Source organism: Macaca mulatta, chromosome 19, assembly GCF_049350105.2.
Source record: "Macaca mulatta isolate MMU2019108-1 chromosome 19, T2T-MMU8v2.0, whole genome shotgun sequence".
In the NCBI taxonomy this organism is placed as follows: Eukaryota; Metazoa; Chordata; class Mammalia; order Primates; family Cercopithecidae; genus Macaca; species Macaca mulatta.
The window spans coordinates 39,977,198-39,995,966 of record NC_133424.1 but is presented as its reverse complement, the minus strand read 5'-3'; the positions used below and the strand labels follow the sequence as shown (position 1 = coordinate 39,995,966).

At 37.6% G+C, this 18,769-nt stretch overlaps 1 pseudogene; it reads left to right on the top strand.

The window, feature by feature from the left end:
* The window catches only part of LOC100427776 (SHC SH2 domain-binding protein 1-like), a 40,289-nt pseudogene extending 22,181 nt beyond the window's left edge, over positions 1-18,108 (top strand).
* Positions 18,109-18,769: the final 661 nt, after the last annotated feature.

Here is an 18,769-nt window from a genome sequence, read left to right as displayed (position 1 = left end):
GGCACATATACACCATGGAATACTATGCAGCCATAAAAAAGGATGAGTTTGTGTCCTTTGTAGGGACATGGATGCAGCTGGAAACCATCATTCTTAGCAAACTATCGCAAGAACAGAAAACCAAACACCGCATGTTCTCACTCATAGGTGGGAACTGAACAATGAGATCACTTGGACTCGGGAAGGGGAACATCACACACCGGGACCTATCATGGGGAGGGGGGAGTGGGGAGGGATTGCATTGGGAGTTATACCTGATGTAAATGACGAGTTGATGGGTGCTGACGAGTTGATGGGTGCAGCACAGCAACATGGCACAAGTATACATATGTAACAAACCTGCACGTTATGCACGTGTACCCTAGAACTTAAAGTATAATAATAAAAAATAATTTTAAAAATAAATAAATAAAAATAAAAAAAAGAAAATCAGATGGAAATTAAGATCCACAAAAAAAAAGAATACATAATTTGTGTAAAAATCTGTTTTTTCTTCAATATGCAATAATTTTCTATTTTTAATTTTTCTAATGGTAAAAAAGAAACAATGGTTATTATGGAAAATATTCAAAGTACAGGCAGACACATACAGAATCAGAAACAAAATTACTCACTGTTCAGTCATTTCTAGACCACCCCGATAGCATTCTAGTGTATGGAGTCGTCTTGCCTTCTCTAGTGCCCCCAAAGGCTTGTCTGTACCCTTCAAGTACGGATAAGTTCAGTGGCTTTGCCTGTTTACTGCAGTTACTGCTTTCATGTACTCAAGGACTTATCATTAGACAATGAGGTCTTTCTTTCTTACAGCTTTGTCTGTGTGTTTGTCTTCTGTTTTATAATGAAAATCAAGCGAGATTTTTAGTTTTCTGATATTTCAAGGTTTTGTAAGCCCACTCAGAGGCTTGGCCTATATTATTGATTTGATTAAGATTTATAGAGATCTGATGGTTTTTGTTAATTAATGAGGTAGACTGTTTTTTCCTGTAGCTAAACTGTCCTAAGTCAGTTTGTCAAATTTTAAGTCATTCTTTCTACAAGAATGTTAAAATTAGGTAATCCTGAGAACTGCTTAGGTTTATTCAAATGTAATTTATATTAGAATCATAGAATCTCAGATACTTAAGGTTCCTTCCACAGCACCCATGCAGTTAGAAAACAGCTTAAGAGTGCTGAATGCTTTAAAGCCCTTTCACCCAGCTGTAGGTCCTTAGGATTATTTTTGAACTTTTATGGCAGCTTTGTATATGAATTTTGTGCTGGGCTGGTCTGAGATGGCTGATAGAGTAGTCTTGCTAATATGGGGACACATTGGGAAGTTGTTACTGTTAAAAATTTGATGCCCTGGTTTAAATAGGATATGTGGGGAGATCAACTTTATTTAAATGCATCTGGGTTGGCTGGTCTCATTATCATTTCGAGTCTCTACATTTCATGTAGAGAAATGTGTTCTACATTTTTGTGTTTGGACATTTCCCCTCACCTACCTTAAATGTTTCTGTTCTCCCTTAGGATGTGGTCTACCAATTGATACTGTGATAGAAAATAGGGAAAATGGTGACACTTCTGTGGACTGCATGAATGAGGATATTAACATCTCAGGCTTAAGATTTGTTCAGCATGGTGTTGTAGAAGGAATCTTAAGTAAGTGTCTGACTGTTTGGTGTATTTACTCATTCTAGGCTTTTAAGAAAAACTTTACTTTCTATGGAAGAGAGAATTTAATGAAATGCCACTGTTAAGTACAGGAATACCTTGTTTTATTGTGCTTCGCAGATACTGAATGTTTTATACATTGAAGGTTTGTGGTAACCCTGCTTCGAGCAAGTCTACTTGGCCTCATTTTTCCAATAACTGGTGCTCACTTTATGCCTTTGTGTGACATTTTGGTAATTCTCACAATATTTCAAACATTTTTATTTTATATTTGTTATGCTGATCTGTGACCAGTGGTCTTTGATATGACTACTGTAATTGTTTTGGGTGACATGAACTGCATCACCATAGAAAATGGTGAACTTAGTAAGTGTTATGTGTGTTCTGACTGTTCCTACAATCAGCCATGCTCCCTTCTCTCTCCCTCTTCTTGGACTTCTCTATTCTGAGACAAAGCAATATTGAAAGGAGACCAATTAATAACCCTACAATGGCATCTATGTGTTCAAGTGAAAGGAAGAGTTGCACGTTCCTCACATTAAACAAAGTCTAGAAATGATTAAGCCTAGTGAGAAAGGCAAGTCAAAAGCCAAACACATGAATAAGAAAGCAAAACAGCGTTATTACTAATATGGAGAAAGTTTTAGTGGTCAGGATAGAAGATTAAAGCAGCTACAACATTCCCTTAAGCATAAGCCTACACAGCAAGGTCCTAACTCTTTTTAATTCTATGAAGGCTGAGAGAGGCAAGGGAGCTACAGAAGAAAAAGTTGGCTAGCAGAGGTTGGTTATTGAGGTTTAAGGAAAGAAGCCATCTCTGTAACGTGAAAGTGCAAGGTGAAGCAGCAGTTTCTATTGTAGAAGCTGTGGCGAGCTATCCAGAAGAGCTAGCTGAAATCACTGATGAAGGTGGCTACACAAGCAGATTTTCACTGTAGATGAAATGACCTTCTATTGGAAGAAGATGCATCTAGGACTTTCATAACTAGAGAAAAGTCATTAGTTGGCTTCAGAGCTTCAAAAGACTGGCCAACTCTTTTACGGGTGACTTTAAGTTGAATCAGTGCTCATTTACAATTCTGAAAATCTTAGGGCCCTTAAGAATTATGCTGTATCTATTCTGCCTGTGCTCTAGAAATGGAATAACAGAGCCTGGGTGGTAGCACATCTGTTATTTGCATTGTTTGCTGAATATTTCAAGCCCACTGTTGAGATGTACTGCTCAGAAAAAAAAAAAAAAAAAAAAAAAATCCTTCCAAAATATTGTTGCTTACTGAACAATGCACCTGGCCACCTGAGAGCTCTGACAGAAATGTGCCAGGAGATTAATGTTCTTTTTGTGCTAACACAGCATCCATTTTGCAGCCCATGGATCAAGGAGTAATTTTGACTTTCAAGTCATAATATTTAAGAAATAGACTTCATAAACTATAGCTTCAATTGATAGTGATTTCTCTGATGGATCTGGGTAGAGTCAATTGAAAACCTTCTGGGAAGGATTCACCATTTAGATGTCACTAAGAGCATCCAAGAATCATGAGAGGAGGTCAGAATGTCAACATTAACATGAGTTTGGGAGAAGTTAATTCCAACACTCCCACACTCTTTCAGGGTCAAGATGTCAGTGGAGGAAGTAACTGCAGATGTAGTAGAAATAGTGAGAGAACCAGAATTAGAAGTGGAGCCTGGAGATGGGACTGAGTTGCTATAATCTTGTGACAAAACTTGAACAGGTGAGGAGTTGCTTTTTATGGATGAGCAAAGAAGATGATTTCTTGAGATGGAATCTACTCCTGGTAAAAAGACTGAATATTGTTGAAATGACAATATGCCTATATGTGGAAGGCTGATTATTTATTTGTGTACACAGCATGACAACTTAGGAATCTTACCCTGAAGTGAAAAATAGTTCAGCCTATTCTTGAAAATGTGTAGTTTAATATTAATTTCTTCTCGGTGCAGTCATCTTTTTCTTTTAATACTTTCCAATGTGGTGGTCTGTGTTCATTGTTTTCAATTTATCACTAGACTGAAACTAGCTGTCTTCACATTGCAGTAGTATTTGTTTCCTAGGATCTGTGTCTTCTTTCTTGAATAAGATACTTTTTTCCCAGGATATGGGGCAAAGTTGCTCTCTGATATTCTTTTGTGGTAATGAAAAGTGCTTTTGCATTTCTGAGGTCAAGTCATTCTTTTTTAAGAATGTTGCTTTTAGATTTTAGAAAATAACTCAAAATAGTCATGTTTTGTATTTTATGAATTTCTAATTCAAGTTTAAATGGAAGCTTTTAAATATTTAGACTATATCTAATGTCAGCTCCAGGCTGTCCCTGATACTGGAAAAGGTACATTACTTCTTAAAGCAGTCAGCTGTATGTTTTCATCACAAGCACTCACCGTAGTGAGACTCCATCAGAAAACTGTGCTGCCGTGTGAAGTAGCATGAGGCACAGCACGCATATCAATAGAATTTTTAATGAAGAACTTGGATTTACACGGTGACAAGATATGATGAGCTTTTTGTGGGAAATAGTTTAAGTTGTAAATAAATATATAAAATGTGAGACCAAGATGTAAGTGCATACTCCTATTCTCTTTCTTCAAAGAAGTTCAGACATTTATATCTACTAAGTCATGCAAGCTCAATTGTACAAGGTTCTTATGTAGCATTTTCAGAACATAGTAAGAAAAATAAATCTCACAATTTATGGTAATTTTCAGAGAATTTTAGACCTTAAAATTATAACTTTGTAAACAATTCTGTAACAGTTAAAGCTCAGTTGCTTTTATTTAATTACTTTTTATTTTGAGGTAATTATAGATTGACTATGGTTGTAAGAGATAACACAGAGAGATCCCGTATGTACGCTCTTTACCAGTTTTGCCCAGTGGTGACACCTTATGAAACCACAGTATCGTAGCACAGCCAGAGTGCTGACATTCAGTTAGGCTGAGGAGCACATCCATCACCACAGGGATTCCTCCAGTTGCCCTTTTATAGCCACATTCACTTACTTCCCTCTCCCACCAGTCTCTTCCTTAACTGTAGGCAAACCTTAATCTGTTTTCCATTTCTATTATTTCATCATTTCAAAAAAGTTTTAAAAATGAAATCACATTCCTTTTGGGATATGACCTTGTGGGACTGGCATTTTTCACTTAGCATAATTCTCTGGAGCCTCATCCCGCTTGCTGTATGTACCAGTAATTTGTTCCTTTTTATTGTTGGGTAGTAGTCCAATGTGTGGTGGTTCTACAGTTTGTTTATTTACTCATTGGAGGACAGCTAGATTATTTTCAGTTTTTGCCTATTGTCACTAAAGCTGCTATAAGCATTTGTGTACAGATTTTGATGAGACTATACTTTTTATTCCTTAGGGGTAAATGCCCAGGAATACAATTGTAGGTCCTATGGCAGTTACATGTTTAGTTTTTTAAGGAAACTGCCAGACTGTTCTCCAGAGTGGTTGTACCATTTTCAATTCCCACTAGCAATGTTTGAGTGATCCAGTTTCTTCATATCCTGAAAGCATTTGATGTTTTCACTATTTTTTGTTTTAGCCATTCTGATAGGTGTGTAGTACTGTCTAACTGTGGTTTTAATTATTTCCGTAGTGGTTAACGATGTTGAACATTTGTTCATAGGCTTTTTGCTATTCTTCTATCCTCTTTAGTGAGATGTCTATTTGACTTTTGCCTATTTTCTAATTGGATTGTTTGTCCTTTTTTACTGTAGTTTTGAGAGTTATATATATATTCTAGAATACTAGTCCTTTGTCAAGTGTGTGTTTTGCGGATACTTTCTGCTGCGTTGTAGCTAGTCTTTTTATCTTCTTTATATGGGCTTTTACAGAGTAAAGTTTTTATTTTGTCCAATTTATCAATTTTTCCTTTTATGGATTGAGCTTTTCAGTGTTAAGTTTAAGAACTCTTTGCCTAGCTGTAGATTTCAAAATATTTTCCCCTATTTTTTTCTGAAATTTTTATGGTTTTACATTCTATATAAAGTTGTGATCCAGTTCTTAGTAATTTTGCTGTAAGATGGGAGGTTTAGGTCAAGGTTCATTTTTTTTGCCTATGGATGTCCAGTTGCTCCTTTACCATTTCTTGAAAAGACTGTCCTTCCTCCAATAAATTGGTTTTACGTTTTTTAAAAATATTGTTTGGGCATATTTGTATAGGTCTATTTCTGTGTTCTCTATTCTGTTTCACTGATCCACTGATCCTATTTCTTCACTAATACCTGTAGCTGGATTTACATCTTGAAATCAAATAGAGTGATTTCTCTCACTTGGTCTCTATGAAAATTGTTTTAGCTACCCAAGTTCTTTGCCTTTCAATATAAATTTTAGAATAATTTTGTATACACAAGAAATCATACTGAAATTTTGATAGGAATTTTAATAAACTTGTATATAAATTTGGGGAGAATTGACATCTTTATTATGTTGAGTCTTCCAGTCTGTGAACATATTTCTCTGTTTATTTATATCTTTGATTTCCTTCATCAACGTTATGTAGTCTTCAGCATACAATTGTTGTTTGTGTTTTTTTTTTTTTTTCAACTTTCATTTTAGATTCATGAGGGACATGCGCAGGTTCATTACATGAGTAAATTGTATGTCACTGGGGTTTGATGTGCAAATGATTTAGCCACTCAAGTAGTGAGCACAGTACCCAATAGGTAGGTTTTTTGACCTTTATCCACCTACCACTCTCCCTGCTAAAGTAGGTTCTGTTGTCTGTTGTTCCCATCTTTGTGTCCATGTGTCCTGAGTTTTTAGCTCCCATTTATAAGTGAGAACATGCAGTATTTGGTTTTCTGTTCCAGTGTTAATTTGCTTAGAATAATGACCTCCATTTGCATCCATGTTGCTTCAAGGGATATGATTTTTTTATGTCTGTGTAGTATTCCACGGTATATATTTACCACATTTTCTTTATCCAGTCCACCGTTGATGGGCATCTAAGTTGTTCCCATGTCTTTGCTATTGTGACTAGTGCTGCAATGAACATACGAGTTTGTGTGTCTTTTTGGTAGAATGATTTATATTCCTTTGGGTATATATCCAGTAATAGGATTGTTAGGTCAAATGGTAGTTGTGTTTTAAGGTCACTGAAAAATCTTGAAACTGCTTTCCATAGTGACTGAATTAATTTACAGTACCACCAGGAGTGTTTAAGCATGCCTTTTTCTGTAACTTCACCAACATCTGCTATTTTTTGACTTTAATTACGACCATTCTGACTGGTGTGAGATGGTATCTCATTGTGGCTTTTATTTGCATTTCTCTGATTACTGATATTGAATATTTTTTCATATGCTTGTTGGCCATGTGTATATCTTCTTTTTAGAAGTGTCTGTTTATGTCCTTTACCCACATGGGTTTGTTTGGTTTTTGCCTTTTTTTTTTCTTATAGATTCTAGCCATTAAGACTTTGTCAGATGCATAGCTTACAAATATTTACTCTCATTCTGTAGGTAGTTTGCTGATACCCTGCAGTAGCTCTTTAGTTTTTCTTCTAAGGTTTTTATACTTTTAGATCTTACTTTTAAGTCTTTAATCCATTTTCAGTTGGTTTTTTAATATGGTGAAAGGAAGAGGTTCAGTTTCAATCTTCTGCATATGGCTAGCCAGTTATCCCAGCAAAATTTATTGAATAGGGAGTTTTTCTCCATTGCTTGTTACTATTAGATTGTCATACTATATTTTTAAGTTCAATGTTCGTATGTTTATTGCTAGTATATAGAAATATAATTGATTTCTGTATGTTCATTTTGTATTTTGTGACTTTGTTGAATGTTACCTATTAGTTATAGAAGTGTTTTTGTAGATTCCTTGGGATTTTCTATGTAGACAATCATGTTATCTGTAAGTATCAAAAGTTGTTTTTTCTTGTTTTTGTTTTGTTTTCGGATTAGTATGCTTTTTTTTTTTTTTTTTTTTTTTTTAAATTTCTTGCCTTATTACACTGGCTAGAACTTCCAGCACTATTTTGAATAAGAGTAGATAGCTTAACTTTATTTTTCATGTTATGGGGAGTATATTCAATATTTCATCATTAAGAATGAGGTTAACTAGGTGTTTTATGGATATTCTTTATCAAGTTAAAGAAGTTCTCCTCTATTTCTCTTTTTCTGAGAACTTTTATCATAAATGAATGTTGACTTTCCTTAATGCTTTTTCTGCATTTCCAGAGATGATCACCTGATTTTTATTATTAGAAAAAAAAATAATGATGGGTTATACTGGTTGACTTTCAAATTTTGAACCACCCTTGCCTCAATGGCATTAATACCACTTTGCCATAGTGTATAATCTTTTTATATTTTGCTGACTTGTACTTGCTAATGTTTTATGAGGAAATTTTGCATCTATATTCATAAAGAATATTGGTCTGTAGTTTTGTTTTTTTGAACTCCTGTCTTTGGTTTGGGTATCACTAATACTAGCTTCATAAAATGAACTCTGAAGCATTTTTTTTCTCTTATTTTCTAGAAGAAATTTTGTAGAATTACTGTTAATTCTTCAAATGTTTAATAGATTTCTCCAATGAAACCATCTGGGCCAGGAAATTTATCTTTTGGAATTTTTAAAATTATGAATTCAATTTTCTTAATAGGTAAAGAACTATTCAAATGACCTATTTTATATAGAGTAAATTTTGGTAGTTTTTGTTTTAGCAGTATTGAACCATTTCTTCTAAGTTGTCAAATTTACATATATCGGAATTTTTTATAGTCTTTTTCTTTTGATGTTGGCAGGGTCTGTAGTGATAATCTCTGTTTTGTAATCTATATTGGTAGCTCGTTTGTTCTCTCTCTTTTAAGAACCAACTCTGTTTCATTGATTTTTAGAAATTGTTCTGTTTTCAATTTCATTGGTTTTTGCTGTTTTTATTATGTCATTCCCTCTGCCTGTTTTGGGTTTGTTTTGCTTTTGATTAATGTGCACACTTAATGTTAACAAACTTCCCTCTCAGCATTACTTTAGCTGTGTTCCACAAATTTTTATATTTTGTATTTTCATTATTTGACCCATGCAGAATTTAGAAGTGTTAGTTTCTAAGTATTGGGAGTATTACTGTTATCTTTTAGTTGATCCCTAGTTTGATTCCATGGTTGTCAGAAAACACAGTGTATGACTTCAGCTCTTTGAAATTTGTTGAGGTTTGTTTCATGACCCAAGATGTGGTCTATCTTGTTAAGTGTAAAGTGACCCTATGAAAAGAATATGTATTCTGCTGTTGTTGGGTATTTCATTCTATAAATATCAACTAGATCAAATTGGTTGGTGGTATTATTGAGTTTTTCTGTATTCTTTCTGATTTTCTGTTTAGTAATTCTATCAGTTTTTGAGATAGGGTTGCTAGCATCTCTAAGCACAAGTATGGATATGTTTGGCTTTTCAGTTCTGTTAGTTTTTGCTTCACGTATCTTGCAGTTCTGTTATTTGTTGTATGCCCATTTAGGATGGCTATGCTGTCATTTTGGTGAAACATATTTCTGATTATATAATGTTATTATCTGTCTCTGGTAATTTTCTTTGCTCCAAAGTCTATCTTATCTGACATTAATATAACCACACTTGCCTTCCCTTGATTAATGTTTGCATGATACATCTTTTTCCACCATTTTACTTTCAACTTGCCTATATTATTTTGTTTAAATTTGGTTGTTGACAGCCTATAGTTGAGTCATGTTTTTAATCCACTCCGTGAATCTGTGTCTTTTAATGTCTTTATATTTAGACCATTTACATTTAATTATTGATGTTTAGTCATTAATCTATTTGTTGTTTTCTGTTTGTTCTGGTTTTTATTTCTTGATTTGCATTTTTCTGCCATCCTGGGGATTACCTGAGCAGTTTTCATAGTTTCATTTGTTTTTGAGTATATCTTTTTGTATAGCTATTTTTTTTAGTGATTGCTTCAGGTAATATATGTACATAGCCTCACAGTTTACTGGTGTCTTCATTCACCAGTTCAAGTGAAGTAGAGAAACTCTGCTTTTCTTTACATCTCTTGTGGAGCACCCGATTCTGTCGCTGATCGTGGCACCACTATGTAACCCGCATGAACCTAAGGGGACCAAACAAAGCTGGGCAAATGTGGGAATAAAAGACAAGAGACAAAAGAGTATATTTGGAAGAAGCGGTCAGGGGGCACCTTGCCTCTAGTGGACAAGAGCCCTGAGCTTTACACAGTCTTCCATATTTATTAGGCAAAAGAGATAGTGAGAAGGGGCATGGAAGAAGGGATCAGCTGCTTGGTCCAGAGCAGGCTTGCAAGAATGCAGTTTTTGAACAATGGGCTGTAGATGTCACAGTAGATAACCTCAGCACCAGGGAGTGATTGCCTCCAGCAAACCTTCTGTCAGCAGGAGCAGTCGTGAGTTTGCCTACATCCTGCATTCATGAAAAACAGTTTGTTGTTTGATCATACAGCCTCCAGTGGAATGCTGAGTTGGTGACATCCCACCAGCCTTTGGCTCCCTGCAATTTCTTTTTATAATTGTCTTAAACATCTCCTTTATGTACATATAGAACCACATTAGACAGTAATAATATTTTCATTTCAAATTTCAAACATAATTTAAACTCAAGAGGAGAAGGAAAGCCTATTTACTGGTATTTTTGCTTACTTTTGCTTCTTTTTCCTTTCTGATGTTCCAAGATTCCCTCTTTTATTATTTCTATTTTGTTCAGAGAACTTTCTTTACCCATTCTATTAGAGTAGATCTGCTGGTTGCTAATTATCTTAGTTTCTCTTCTTCTTAGAATGTTTTGATTTCTTTATCATTCCTGAGGAATATCTTTACTGGCTATAGGATTCTGGATTGACAGTTTTTTTCTTTCCACCCTTAAATAATACTGGGCCTCTTTTGTCTGCCATCCATGGTTTCTGATGCTCTCAATCACAATTTCTCTCCAGTGGGTAAGGTGTAAATTTTTCACTGATGCTTTCAATACTTCCTTTTTGTTTTTGCCATTAGTTTTCAGTAATTTAATTATGATATATGTTTTCACGGATTTATTTGAGTTTATCCTGTGTGGAGTTTGCTCAGCTTCTTGACTCTATGGGCTTATTGTGTCTTACCAAATGTGGGAGCTTTTAGTCATTATTTTCTCAATTACCTTTTTGGCCTCACCTTCTTTCTCCTCTCCTTCCAGGTCTGTAATGACACAAATATTGGATCTTTTGTTATAGTCCAATTAGGTCCCTGAAGCTCTGTTTATGTTTATTTTTCAGTTTAATTTCTCTCTATTGTTCAGATAGGGTAATTTTTATTATTCTATCTTTGTATGCACTGTTTCTTTCCTCTGTTCTTTTCATTCTGCTGTTGAACTTATCATTGAGCTATTTATTTCAATTATTCTTCAGTTCTAAAATTTTTATGTGTGTGTGTGTATATATTTATGTATGTATATACACACCATGAAACACTACTCAGAAAATAATGAACTATGAAAAATAAATAATGTCTTTTGCAGCAACTTAGATCAAGCTGGAGACCATTATTCTGCAGGAAGTAACTCAGGAGTGGAAAATCAAATACTACATGTTGTCACTTACAAGTGGAAGCTAAGCTTTAGGTGTACAAAGGCTTATAGACTGGTATCACCAACATTGGAGGCTCAGAATAGATAAGGTTGGAAGGAGGGTGAAGGATGAAAAACTACCTATTGGGTACAATGTGTACTATTTGGGTGATGTATATTCTAAAATCCCAGACTCTCCATCACTATACAATTCATCCTGTAACCAAAAAGCACATGTACTCTGTATTAGGATGTTCTTGCACTGCTATAAAGAAATATGTGAGGCTGGGTAGTTTATAGGAAAAGGGGTTTAATTGGCTAATGGTTCTGCAGACTATATAGGAAGCATAGTGGCATCTGCTTCTAGGGAGGTCTCAGGAAGCTTACTATTATGGCAGAAGCCAGAGGGGGAGCTGGCACATTGCGGCTCCTGGCTGGACCAGGAGCAAGAGAGAGAGAAAGGGGCTGCAGGTATCATACACTTTTAAATGACCAGATCTCACAAGGTCTCACTTACTATCCTGAAGACAGCATCAGGCCATGAGAGATCTGCCCCCATGATCCAAAAACCTCCCACCAGGCCCCACCTTCAGCATTGGGGATTACAATTCAACATGACATGTGGGCAGGGAAAAATGTATATCCAAACTATATCATTCTGCCCTGGACCCTCCCAAATCTCGTGTCTCTCTCACATTGCAAAATACAATCATGCCTTCCCAATAGTCACCCAAAGTCTTAACTTGTTCCAGCATTAACTCAAAGTTTAAGGTTCAAAATCTCATCTGAGTCTCATCTGAACAAGGCAAGTCCAGTCCACAAATGAGCCTGTAATGTCAAAAGGAAGTTATGTACTTCCAAGATAGAATGGAGCTATAGTCATTGGGTAAACATTCCCATTCCACAAGGGAGGAACCAGCCAAAAGAAAGGGGTTATAGGCCCCATACAGGTTTAAAACCAGGCGGGGCAGTCATGAAATCTTAAAGCTCCAAAAAAATCTCCATTGACTCCATGTCCCACACCCAAGTTACACTGATGGAAGGGGTGAGCTCCTGAGGCCTTGGGCAGCTCTTCCCCTGTGCCTTTCGAGAGTTTAGCTCCTGCAGCTGCTCTCACTGGCTGTTGAGTGCCTGTGGCTTTTCCAGGCTCAGGGTGCAAGCTGATGGCGGATCTACCATTCTCAGATCTGGAGTTTGGCCACCTGCTTCTCACAGCTTCACTAGGCAGTGCTCCAGTGGGGACTCTAGAGGTTCCATCCCCACATTTCCTCTAGGCACTGCCTTAGTAGAGGTTCCCATGGGGGCTCTTCCCCTACAGCAGACTTCTATCTGGACACCCAGCAGGCTTTTCTGTACGTCCTCTGAAATCTATGTAGAGGGTACCAAGCCTCATGCACTCTTATGCTCTGTGCACTCACAGGCTTAACACCATGTGGAAGCTGCCAAAGGCTATGGTGGCTTACCCACTCTGGATTGGTGGCACGAGCAGTATCTGCGACTCTTTGAGCCACAGCTGGAGCCAGAGCAGCCAGAATGTGGGGAGCATTGTCCTGAGGTTGTGCAGGCTTTGGGAACCTTGCCCTGGCTACGCAAACAATTCTTCCCTCCTAGGCCTTTGGGCTTGTGATAGTAGGGGCTGGTGAGAAGAGCTCTGAAATGCCTTCAAGGCCTTTTACCCACTGTCTTGGATATTAGCACTTGGATCCCTTTTAGTTAAGCAAATATCTAACAAGTAGTTGTTCCACAGCTTGCTTGAATTCTTCTCCCCTAGAAAGCTTTTTCTTTCTCTGCCACATGGCCAGGCTGCAAATTTTCTAAACTTTTATGCTCTGCTCCCTCTTTAAAGCTCCAGCTTAAAGTCATTCCTTTGCTCTTGCATCTGGGCGTAGATTGTTAGAAGCAGCAGCCAGGCCACTTTTTGAGTGCTTTGTGGCTTAGAAATTTCTTCTGCCAGATACTCTAAGTCATTGCTCTGTAGTGCAAACTTCCACAGATCCCTAGGGCATGAATAGAATGCAGCCAAGCTCTTTGCCAAGGTGTAACACACGTGACCTTTGCTCCAGTTTCTTGTGAGTTTCTCATGTCCATCTGAGGCTGGGCTTCATTGTCCGTATCACTATCAGCATTTTGGTCATAACCATTTAACCAGTCTGTAAGAAATTCCAAACTTTTCTCCTCTTCTTGTCTTTCTTGGAGCCCTCCACACTTTTTCTAACCTCTGCCTGTTACCCAGTTCCAAAGCTGCCTCCAAATTTTCAGGTGTTTTTAAAGCAATGCCCCACTCCTCAGTACCAGTTTTCTGTATTAGGCTGTTCTTGCATTGCTATAATGAAATGCCTGATACTGGGTAATTTAAAAAGAAAAGAGGTTTAATTGGCTCATGGTTCTGCAGGCTTTAGAGGAAGCATGGTGTTGGCATTTGCTTAGCTTCTAGGGAGGCCTCAGGGAGCTTACAATCATGGTGGAAGGCAAAGAGGGAGCAGGTACCTCACATGGCAAAAGCAGGAGCAAGTGAAAGGGGGTGGGAGGGGGCACACACTTAAATGACCATATCTCACAAGAACTCACTTATTGAAATGACAGAACCAAGCCAAGAGAGATTTGCCCCCATGACCCAAACACCTCCCACCAAACCCTACCCTCAGCATTGGAGATTAGAGTTCCATATGAGATTTGGGTGGGGACAAATATCCAAACTATATTACAGTCCTAAAGCTATTGAAATAAAAAATAAAAATAAAATTTTAATTGGATGCTTTCTATGTTCTATTTCTTTGCTGAGACTCATTTTTCATTTGTTTGAAGTATGTTTGTAATTGCTCGTTGAAGCATTTTTATCCTGGCTGCTTTCAAATTATTGTCAGCTAATTCTGTCATCTCTGACATCTTGGTTTTGGCATCAGTTGATTGTCTTATTCAATTTGACACCTTCTTGGTTCTTGGTATGACAAGTAATTTTCATTTGAATCCTGGACATTTTTTGTATTACATTATGAAAGTCTGGATCTTCTCTAACTTCTCTGACATTCCTGCAGGAAGATAAAAGATGGGGGTAGGTGGCCATCAACTTGTTAAGGTAGAAGTCATAGTTTCCCCTTGGCCTCTGTTGATACTCAAGCTGGGTGGAGGAGCTCCTTGTTACTGCTGGGTAAGGGTGGTAATTCTAGCTTCCCATTTGGTCTCTGCTGATACTGTGGTATACGGGGCTGGTCTTCTTACCATTGGCTAATTGTGAAAGTTGTAATCGCCACTAGGCTTGCTCTGACACCACCCCAGTGAGGAGGGGGCAAGCATCTTGTTGCTGCTAGGTGGGGGTACAAGCCCAGGCTCCTCAGTCGTCACTGATACTGCTGCAGAGAGGGCCTTGTAACCAGTTAGTGAGGATGAAAGTCCTGGCTCCCTGTTTTGCTTTCACTGATTCCACCCCAGTGGGAGTGTTGGGATACCTGGTTATAGCCTTCAGAGGGCGAAAGTCCAGGTTCTTCTCGACCTTGGCTGGCATGATGGGAATGGGGTTGCTCTTTTATTTTGTGCTGTTTGGCTGGAATGGAGGTATTATTATCTGTTTTCAGTCTTTCTAGGTTGCCTAGTCGTTTGACTAGACAAAGCAGTACACTTGAATTAGTTGTTAATTTTAACCTGTGTAGCAGTGAAGGCCATTACTTAATTCATAGAAGCAATTTTTAAGTTGGATTGGGGTATCTTATAACTGGCATTTTTTTAAATGTAGGGCCTTGTTTCTAGTCTCAAATTACACTTTACTAAACTCAAATACTGTTCTTCACTAATTGAGTATATGAGAGAATGGTCATTTTGAGTAAGTGCATCTTTCAACAAAATTGTTAAAGGATTTCTACTTTTGGCAGAATCTGAAAACTGATTTGTCTAAAATGAAAGACAGTGGAACAGGAATTGAATGTTGACACTCAGTCTGTGTGTTGGGGTGGGATGGGGTGGTTTGAAAATGATGCATGCTAATGACTTGCTAATCTGGAACAAATGAAGTGTTGGTTTAAAATATCTAATAAAGCTTATCTGTAAAACACTTTATCTTTGTGCTTTGCATTTGCACTGTGTAAATGGCTAAAAAGTGATTGTAATAAAACTCTTCCTGCGTTTTTGGAACTGATTGTTATTATCTCAAATTGTAACTTGCAGGGTGCTGGCGTAGAAATATACGGGAGTAAGTGCGGGTTCCCTGAGTGAGAATGGACCTGCTGTTGCAAGGAAGGGCTCCTCATTAAGCTGAACATCAGCTGAGACACTTGCTTTCTAAAGGTTGGAATGATTTCACCTAAGAAATTATGCTTTATTACATTCCCATGTTGGGTCCTATTGTTTTCTGATTTTGAAAGGCCTAAATAGTATATAAATTCTAATAATATCAGTAGCTAATGATTGAAAGTCTTTTGCAAGAATGCTTTGTTGCCTATAGATCTGCAGAAATGACAGAGGAATGCTGCATCACACTGTGCTACAGCATGTCAATCAGCATAGTTTTTCTGCTTTATTTTTAAAATAGTGTGAAAAAAGCCAAGATTTTTTAAGCAGGCAGTGTTGAAAAGACAGTTCCTTGAAACATTTGTTTCAGTGTCACAGGTCTTCTTAGATGAGCATTATGACATTCCCAAAATATCCGTGGTGAGTAATATCATAAAATGAAGGTTATGGTGTTTTCTTGGTGACAGCTACAATTTTCTCTAACCTGCAAGAAAATGCCCAAGATGAAACTGAAGGTATGCAATATTTAGGAATTTTAGATAGAAAAATCAGACCTAATTTACTTGTTTTTAGCATTAAAATCTGATTAAGGATCTGAGTCTTCCTGCTTTTTTCTTTTTTCTTTTTTTTTTTAAGATTGCCAGAATATATTTGGGCATGGAGAAAGAGAAGTTTGGTAAAGCTATAATATTATAGAATCTGAGGGAGAAAGGAACTTTCAAAAGTCAGCTAGTTCAACTGTTCATTCAAAACTTTGACATTGTGGTTTCTGTGGTCCTGCAGTTCCCTTCTTACCGTGGTTGGCTTTCTATAAACAGATAGAATGAGGATGGGTGTGTGATAGCAGCGGTGGCTCTGGCTGGCTTCTGTTGAGGTTGGAGGTGGGGAAATCCATGTGCCAGGTTGAGGGCTGTGTTTACTGGAGTGGATAGTGGAGTTTGCCTCCATTTTTTATTGGTAGAAGGAAGTGCCTCCCTGTCATCTGCCTCTCTTGGCAGCAAAGGTGAGCTAACTCACTGGATATTTGTGAACTTCAAAGCGATGACATAGATCTCAGTCTACTAAATCTCAGTCATAGAGAAGAATTAAGCATTGACTGAGTTAAGGAAAGTTTAAAGCAGTTTCAAGAGTACTCCTTGTCATCCTTCAGGGTCCACTCCTGAAGAACTAGTTCTTTATTTCTTCACAGGTCTGAAGGGTGAAGTCAAGGTGTCAGCTGGACAGTGCTCTGATTTGAAAGCTCAGTTGGGGCTGGACACAATGGCTCAGGCCTGTAATCCCAGCACTTTGGGAGGCCAAGGTGGGCAGATCACCTGAGGTCAGGAGTTCGAGACCAGCCTGACCAACATGGAGAAACCCCGTCTCTACTAAAAATACAAAATTAGCCAGGTTTGGTGGTGCACGCCTGTGATCCCAACTGCTCGTGAGGCTGAGACAAGAGAATCGCTTGAACCCGGGAGGCAGAGGTTGCAGTGAGCCGAGATTGCGCCATTGCACTCCAGCCTGGGCAACAAGAATGAAACTCCATCTCAAAAAAAAAAAAAAAAAGCTCAGTTGGAAGAACCTACTTCCGAACACATTCATGTTATTCATCAACAGAATTCATTTCTGTAGGTTGTAGGACTGAGGTCTCTGTTTTCTTGTTGGCTATTGGCTGGGGCTTGCACTTAGCTTCTAGAGGCTGCTCTCAGATTCTTGCCCCATGGTCCCCTCTATCTCGGCAAAAGAGAACCTCCCTCAAGGCAAACCTTTCATGCTTTGAATCTCTCTGACTTCCTCTTTTCCAACCAGCTGGAGAAAACTGATCAGGAACCTTAGTTACATTACAAATTGCAGTGCAAAGTCCTTTTGCCATTTTATCGTCATGAAAATAATGCCAGGGGGCTGGGATCATGGGGCTCATCTAGAGTTTGCTTCAAGATTGGGAATTAAAGGAAAATAGCACTGTCTTACCTATCTGCATCCTAGTTCCTAACACAATGCTTAACAGATAGTAAATATCCAATAAATATCTGTTGAGTGGAGAAGATTCTAGGATGAAAAGGGTAGACAAATTGTTCAAAATTTGTGATCCTGTATGAAGATCAGGAAACCACATAAAAGAGCAAGACAATCGCTCATTGAGATTCTTATGGCAAGGAATTTGTAAACTCCAGTTGGATGACAGGAGGAATGCTTGGCAGAAAAAACTTGAAAGCTCTAACAAACTGTGTAGAAATAGTCATGTTTTAGTTGGGCTAGCTTGTATACTGAACTTTGTCATAGTTTGTTTCTGCAGAAAATAAAGCACTTAAAATTCAGACGAGTAGAAAGGCAGATGTAGCTGAAAGAGTAGATCCAGAGGAGCTGATGTAATGTGCACCTGCTGAAATGGAGCTTTATGCAAGATCTGACCTTTCTGAGCAAGTTGAGGGAAATTGTAAATGAACTGGTTCCTGCCTTTACACAAAAAGGCCAGATAAAGAAGAAAAGGTTAAGTGAACTGGGGATCATGCAAGCTGATGACAACCTAATGCCACAAGTGATGTTTGTTGGAATTATGGGGATCCAGTTCAAGTGGAATGAGAAAGAGTGTTTTGGCACATTTCTGATCACAATGACATTAGATAGCAAGATAGTATATTTTGCACATGCTGCCCGAAGAATCACTGTTGCCGTTGTAGTTTGCTTTATGTCTGTATTTTATATTTGATTATTCTGCTGGGCTTGAGTATAGATTTATTTCTGTTAGCAGATGTTGCACATCAAACACTCCTTCTTTATAAGAAAGATTGTAAAAACGTATAACAGAAAATATTTGGAGATTTCTTATCTGAAAGCCTCACTTTCTTAAACATATAGTTCTCTTGTAATAAGCCCATTTGTAACTGTCTAGTGTAATTATACTTTAATCGGGCGCTTCAAAGAGGAGGAAGAAAGGAAGAGAATGTGAGACGAGTGCATAAAATGCAATAGGTGTCACATGTACAGCCTTCTTCTCAGAGTGTCTTCTTATCCCAATTACAGTGAGTCCAATTTCCACCCTAGATTTGCATAATAGTTGTCCTAAAATAAAAGCTTTTATGATTGGGAAGTTATCTGCCTAATCAGACTTATTATTGGGAATCTTAATGGGATGCATTTTCATGTTGAACTGTGTAATCATCAAAACAGCAATAGGTAGCACAGCACGTCTGAAAAAGAGATGAAATGTGTTGTTCAGAGCCACCATGTACATAGAGCATTTTTACTATTGCTGAATGAGAATGATTAAAAAGAAGGTATTTTTCCTTCATTGTAACAGTATTCTGATCATATTTCTTTCACAGTCAAAATGATTACCTATACAACCTATATCGGTTGTGTGTTTTTGG